This window comes from Fistularia commersonii, chromosome 28 (genome assembly GCF_037954325.1).
Source record: "Fistularia commersonii isolate RoL2024-O1a breed Wild chromosome 28, RoL_Fcom_v1.0, whole genome shotgun sequence".
Taxonomy (NCBI): domain Eukaryota; kingdom Metazoa; phylum Chordata; class Actinopteri; order Syngnathiformes; family Fistulariidae; genus Fistularia; species Fistularia commersonii.
In genome coordinates this window covers 10864596-10872345 of record NC_141311.1, presented here as the reverse complement: position 1 = coordinate 10872345, position 7750 = coordinate 10864596, and the positions used below count along the sequence as shown (strand labels likewise).

Below are 7750 nucleotides of genomic sequence, written 5' to 3'. Positions count from 1 at the left end.
TCTCTTCGGGAAAAATGTGCCAAAAAAGTGATTTGACTGACTCTGAAAAGTCAAAAATTGTTAAAAATCTGTCAGAGGGTTGCAGCGCCCTTGAAATATCTAAGATACTGGTGCGTGATCACAGATCCATCAAACGATTTGTTGCAAATTGTCAACAGGGCCGTGAGAAACATCTCGAGAAGAAAAGATGCAAATTAACCGGAATCAAAAGACTGAGGAAGCTACTAGGAACCCATTATCCTCCAAAACTCCACATCGACTCAGGCACCAGCAAGGTGGAGTTGGGGTACTGGTATGAACAGGTATTATTAAAGATGAGCAAGTTGGACCTCTTTGGGTTGAAAATGGACTCTAAATCATCTCCCAGACCTACTGCCAATTTTTAGAAGACACTTTCTTCAAGCAGTGGTACATCTTTCAAGAAGACTGATTTTTTTTAATTTTTTTTTTATTTATTGTTTTTATGCAAGACAGCACTCTATCACATGCGTCAAAGTACTGTACTGCGTGGCCAGCCAGTAAAGGCCTTAAAGATGAAAAACTGACATGAGCCCCTTCTTCACCTGACTAAACCTTATTAAGAACTTTTGGGCCCTTTAGCTGGAAATTTCCAGGGAAGGTAAACTGTACACCTCTGAACAGTGTCTGCGAGGCTGTGGTTGGGGCTGCACAAAAAGTTTATTCTGACCAAATCATGTAACTGACTCCGTGAATGGCTGGCTTGTGACTGTTATCGAAAAGAACGGTGGCTATATTGGTCATTGAGTTTTTTTTTAATTTAATTTCAGAAATGTATATTTGTAAATTTTGCATTTGTTTATTATTCTCACTTTAACAGATGAAAATAGACAAGTGAGATGGGAAAGTCTTTTGTTTTTCATTTAGTTTCCTAATAAATATGTACATGCACAGCTAGGCCCAGAAATGTTTGGACAGTGACACAAGCTTTATTTTAGCTGTTTATGAAAACATATTCAGGATTCAGTTATATAATCAATATGGGCTTAAAGTGCAGACTCTCGGCTGTAATTTGAGTGTTCACATCCAAGCAAGGGTTTGGGAATTACAGCACTTTAATGTGAGCTACTTCTGTATTCAAGGGACCAAAAATAATTGTACAATTGACTCTTCTTCTTCTTCTTCTTCTTCCGGCTTTTCCCATCAGGGATCGCCACAGCGAGTCAAGTTTCTCCATCTAACCCTATTCTCTGTATCTTCCTCTCTCAAACCAGCTACCTTCATAGCCTCTCACACTACGTCCATAAATCTTCTCTTTGGTTTTCCTCCAGACCTCCTGCCTGGCAGCTCCAACTCCAGCATCCGTCTACCAATATATTCACTATCCCTCCTCTGTACATGACCGAACCATCTCAGTCTGGCTTCTCTGACCTTCTCTCCAAAACATCGAACATGTGCCGTCCCTCTGATAGACTCATTCCTGATCCTATCCATCCTGGTCACTCCCAACGAGAACCTCAACATCTTTATCTCTGCAACCTCTAGTTCTGCCTGCTGTCTTTTGGTCATTGTAACAGTTTCTAGTCCATACATCATCGCTGGTCTCACCACTGTCTTGTACACCTTTCCTTTTATTCTGGCTGAAAGTCTTCTATCACATAGTACCCCTGACACTTTTCTCCACCCATTCCAACCTGCTTGGACCCGTCTCTTCACCTCTTTTCCACACTCTCCGTTGCTCTGGACTGTTGACCCTAAGTACCTGAAATCCTCCAGCTTCTTGATCTCCACTCCCTGTAGCCTCACCGTTCCACCTGAGTTCCTCTCATTCACACACATATATTCTGTCTTGCTGCGACTAACTTTCATTCCTCTCCTTTCCAGAGCATACCTCCACCTCTCTAGATTTTCCTCTACCTGTTTACTGCTCTCACTACAGATCACAATGTCATCCGCAAACATCATGGTCCATGGGGATTCCTGTCTAACCTCATCTGTCAGCCTGTCCATCACCATTGCGAACAAGAAGGGGCTCAGAGCTGATCCCTGATGGAGTCCCACCTCCACCTTGAACTTTTCTGTTACCCCTACAGCACACCGTACCACTGTCTTACAGCTAGCATACATGTCCTGCACCAGTCTAACATACTTCTCTACCACTCCAGACTTCCTCATGCAATACCATAGCTCCTCTCTTGGCACCCTGTCATATGCTTTTTCTAGGTCTACAAAAACACAATGCAGCTCCCTCTGGCCTTCTCTATACTTTTCTATTAGCATTCTCAATGCAAATGCTGCATCTGTAGTACTCTTACAATTGACTCTGAAGGCTGCAAAAAAATATCAAGGCTGCATGGGCTCTTCCCTTGGTAAACGGTCATCAATTAAACTCAGGAGCAAAAGATTTGCTGATAACCGAACCTGAGAAAAAGACAGGAGGCAGAGCTGGAGGTAGCTGCAATGAAAATGTTGAGGTTCTCTTTGGGAGTAATGAGGATTGATTGGTTCAGGAATGAGTAAATCAGAGGGACAGCACATATTAGATGTTTTGGAGATAGTGAGAGAGGCGAAACCATGGTTTGGATATGTACAGAGGAGGCATAGAAAACATATTAGTAGAATGATGCTGAGGCTGGAACTGCAGGAGGCCTAGAGAAAGACCAAATAGGAGATCTGTGAATCTAGTGAAAGAGGACATGAAGTCAGTAGGCGTTAGGGAAGAGGAAAGAGAAGATATGGTTAGATGGAGGCAGATAGTTTGCTAAAGTGACCTCATTATTTGTGATATTTGTTTTCCTGAAATTTTAGTCAAAGTTGCAGCAGTTCATCCACACTGCCCTCCCCTCTCTATATATGGCATATGTCCGCTCTGTCTCAAGCATGATTGACAAAGAAATGCAAACGAATAGACACAGAGACTCATTTGGATGAACTGTTTTATTCATTGACACATACCCATCCAGTAAATGTCAGCTCTTTGCACAACTGCTTTTTCTGTGCTTGACTATCAAAAAAAAAAAGTATTATAATTACATACAACTATCTCAACAGGAGAAGCACAGCCTGAACTTTCAACTTTTAACATGTGGAGGTCAAGTATATGAATTATTCCACCTTAGATTCACTATCTTTCCCCTTGTGTGATTTAGCAACTGCGGCAAGAGGTCCAGTTGTGGTGATGGATGTTCTCTAGGAAAGATTGGATGCAGTTACTGAACACAGCATCTTCTTTGTTGGTGTGAATTTTATGCATCCACCAGCAATGTTCACACTTTCTCATATACACTATGCATGAATTTATTCAGTGTTGTGACCTCATTTATCAACTGTGCGTCCACACAGAAGTGTTCGTATAGTGTGCGTACAAACATTTCCATGCAAAGTATAGGATTCATCACATGTTGATTAATCCTTGTGCTTAGGAACATGCACAGCTCTTACATGCGTACCCACAAAACCCAGTGGTAGAACAATGAAGCTATAAATAGAGGGCACTCAGAGTCACAGTGGTCAGCAATCTTAAACCTCTCACATGCCCCCTTTCCCTCTAATGAATAAGATTTCTCAATGGCTAATTTATTGGACAATTTAAATGATTGGTGTTACAAATTATAAAAGACCCCTTTGACAGGACAATCTATAAGTGCCATGTGCCATGGCTTATATTGCACTGCTGGGGTATTTGGAGATCTGTGTTTTCAAAGAACATACTGATTTGCTCAGCAAGTATACGGAGTGGTATTTAAGCAGGTACCCCTTCCTCAAAAATGCGTTGACTGATTTATGCCGTGATTTACAACCCATGTTTGGAGGGAGAGACAAACCAACCAAGCCATTCCAGTGCACCTCCAACTCCTGTCTACCCTGGGATCCCTGGAATTTTTTGCCACCTAAACATTTCAGCGGGAGATTGAAGAGTGTTTCCCAGCTCACAGTAAGCAGAATTGCACTGGCAGTGTTGGATGCAATAATTTGTCTGGCCAAGACTTACATCATGTTCCCATATAGCCATCACCAAGAGGTCAATATTAAACATGGACTTCACACCATCGCTGGATATCCAAACATAAGCGCGATCTACATAGGTTTCTGTGAAACTTTGTTGACCGGTAGCCTGGAGGAACTCATAACTCATTCACTGCAGGTGTGGGCCTCCAAGCAAAAGCTGTTTAGGATGGCTGGCTGATTGGTATGTTTTCTAACAGATCAAATTTATTTTCTGGGCTTCGTATAGCTATTATAGCATCTCTATGGTGAGCTGTTGGCTGTGACACGCTCGACACTGACTTTTTATGTCTTTTTATTTCTGACACTGCTCTGCAGAATTAACTGCGGCCATTACCTTCTTCCGCATTGAATTATTTCTTTTGTTTGTCACACCTTCATTAAATCATCCACACAGTATTGTTTGGTTGGTTTCAACTTCCTCTATGAGAACCCTCTTGCCCTCTTTGCCATGATTTCGGAAAGGAAAAAAGTCCATTCACATCTTCTTAAAGGGATTGTTGCTTGCATATCTGATCATTTGGCATATATAGTCATTGGGGGTGTTTCTGAAGGCAAATGAGGCGACAAATGCATGAGCATTGGCATATCGAACAGGTTGGATGTAACAACAGACATCACTTAAAATAGTGCTTACAACAGATGTTCACACGTTCGATAAGTACCTATTTTGTATTTCCACACACTCTAAATGTTTAGTCAAATGTAAGGATATACATACTTTTCTACGCACACTTGATGAATGAGGGCCTTGGTGATGAACCTGCTCATGGCTTGGTTTTGATCAAGTTCACTTTTGAGAAAACTTGCTCACATGAGGCTTTTTGAGTATGAGAAAACAAGCACAACGAACACAAATGATGCCAAGTGCTTTAACCCTTGCTTGCTGCCCATTTCTTTCATTAAGACCTTGTACCAGAATTAATCCACATCCATCTCTTTGGAGCTGTCAGGCAGGTTCATTAAGGCCATCTTTCTCCACTTGTTATCTTGCCTGACCAGTGTCTGTGTTGGCAAGGCCCAGAATCCAAGGCACAGCTTGCATTAGAGAGAACAGAGATGGATATAGTGATACTGATTTTATTTCAATCAGAATGGCAGAATGGAAAGGCACTTGATTTGGCTTAAGACTGGGTCATTAACATTGAAACATTTCGTAATTTCTTCAGGAGTAACATCTTACATCAAATACAAAGGTCTCTGATTGCAGCAGGCTGCAGCTTTTGTACTTATGCCCAGGTACATTGCGCTAAGTGCTAGGGATTTTTCTTTCGTATATTGGATCAGTCAGAATGCCTTACTGGAGAATGTAGTCCATATCCCTGAATGATAAAAGGATGTACTTTTAAGTTTTATACATTCTTATCCCATAGTTGTCTGCTGAACCATCTTGGTTTGAAAATGCCCATTTATGGTCATAAGCTTGGGAAGAGCTCTGTCCGAGAGGTGAAGATACAATCGCAGAGATTGTATTGCATTATTTTGTATTGCATTATTCAGAGCTTTGTCTATATTTTCCGCCCTATTCAAACTATTATCCAGCTGCTAGTTGATAAAAAAAGCCACAGAGCATCCTACTTCGTGCACATCTTGGTGTAGAGAAAGCTAGTGTCTGAGATGATTTCAGCTATTTGTGATGCTCAACATGAGAGAATTCATGAAATTCTCTGAGCTGTGCCACTCACTTGGAGCTGTTTTTGAAAAACAATTTTAACACCTCTGGCCTAATCCTGACACATGCAGTGAGCATTTTTCTACTATTATTGCTTGCAGATCATCTTTCAACTGACACAGAATTGATTTTCATCATAGTGTTGTATCTGATGCAAATCCCACAATGTTCTCCAGTGGGATCTGTGGGGTCAGTTGGCATCTGTGAAATACTCAATCATTTCTGTATACAGCGTTTCTGCTGAGCCTCTCTCTGTGACATTGTCTGGACAGATTTGGTGAAATTGTCAAAATATGAAATGACAAATCCAATTGGCCTTACTTTATCCAAGATGAAATTTCAGTCTTTGGAATTGTCATTTTAGTACTTCTTCCAAATGATCATCCGGAAATATTGTGATCAGCCGGAGACCCTGCTAGCTTAATTTCAGCTAATTTGACTGTGTCTTCCATTTTTGCTTCTTAATTTGGTTATTACAAATACTGGACAATGGAGGTTTGGCTGGAGCCAGAAAGTTCATATTTTGTGTATTTATTTCCCTTGGGATGCATTTTAAGAACTGTAATGTCTGAAACCAACTGAATCATACAGCAGCACATCAACCCCCCAACCTAGACTCCCCAGGGACCTGTGCAAGAATCCTGTTCATGGACTTCAGCCCAGAGTTCAATGCTATCATCTCAGAAATCCTCTACACCAAACTGTCCCAGCGCACAGTCCCAGCCTCCACCTGGCAGTGGATCCCCAACTTCCTGACAGACAAGAAGCTGCAAGTGTAGCTGGGGAAGTTCACATCCAGTACTCAGACAATCAGCATTGATGCCCACCGAGGGACAAGTCTAAAAGGGACTCGTCTGTCAATCTGTGAAGTTTGCAGACCACACAACCTTTCATTTACCTAATCGTAGACAGTGATGTGTCTGCATGCAGATAGGAAATTTAACAGATAGTCCTCTGGTGTGGTAAGAACAGCCTGGAGCTGAAACTCCTCAAAAAGGTGGAGGTGACAGTAGACTTCAGGAGGAGCCCCCTTACATTGCTCCCCTTCAACATTTTTACCAGTACTGTGACTACTGTGGAAATCTGCAAGTTTTTAGGATCTGCCATCTCCCAGGACCTTAAGTGCTTGTCCAACAAACATGATTTTATCAAAAAAAAACCCAACAAGGGATGCACTTTCTTCGCAAATTCAGGAAGTTCAATCTGCCTTAGTAGCTGCTGATCTAGTTCTACTTCACAGATATCCAGTATGTTCTCTACATTTCCATGATCATCTGGTTTTGCATTACTTCTGGATTCCTGCATTTAGTACCACCTGCAAGGATAGCACTTCCATGATAGCATGCTTAATTGCATTGCATCAACTTAGTGTTTCTTCACATGTGGCAGTTGTCAAAACTAAGTTATTTAAGGTCAAACCATGCATCAAAATTAGAGAGAAAGGTAATTTAAGTGACTTTGAATGTGCCCTGGTTTTTGGTGACAGAGGCAGCATTGAGTATTTCAAATATCTCTTGTTTTTCATTCACAGCCAGCTTGAGGGTTTACAAAATTGATCTGAAAAATGAAAAATATTCAGTGAGTAGCAGTTCTCTGAACAAGGTACCTTGTTGGTATCAGTGTTCAAGTTGTAAGACTGGAAGGCAACATGAACTCTTGAACTCCAAGCAAGGTGTACCAAAACCCATTATTGACAACACAAAACTTCAAACCTTGAGGTTGATGTGACAAAGTGATAGACAACGACATGACGTGCCACTCCTTCTCACTAACAACAGTAAACCAATGCTACAAGTCACACAGGCTCCCCAAATTTGTCAAGAGAAGATTGAAAAAACACTGGCTGATGTCATCGATCTTGATTTCTGCAACTTTTTAATGATGACGGATTAGTATTTGGTGTAAGCATCACATTGCACACTCACACAACCGCACAAAGACAGATAAAGATGGTGCATAAAAGTTAGTGAGTTAAAGGTTAGTTTCCCCTTGTTTCTTTTCGTTCCAGACACTTGACATTTTCCAAAGTTTCATTTGTAATTGAAACCCACAGGAGGGGAGGAATAAGAGTTTCACTTCAAGACCCACTTAATGAAAAGCTTCTTAAGCTTGAAA

General features: G+C 41.2%; 1 protein-coding gene across 2 annotated transcripts in view; it reads left to right on the top strand.

Annotated features, from left to right (window-relative positions):
- Nucleotides 1-7750, top strand: part of LOC147217584 (zinc finger E-box-binding homeobox 1-like) — a 64661-nt gene that overhangs the window by 33683 nt on the left and 23228 nt on the right. The gene's annotated exons all lie outside the window — the stretch shown is intronic.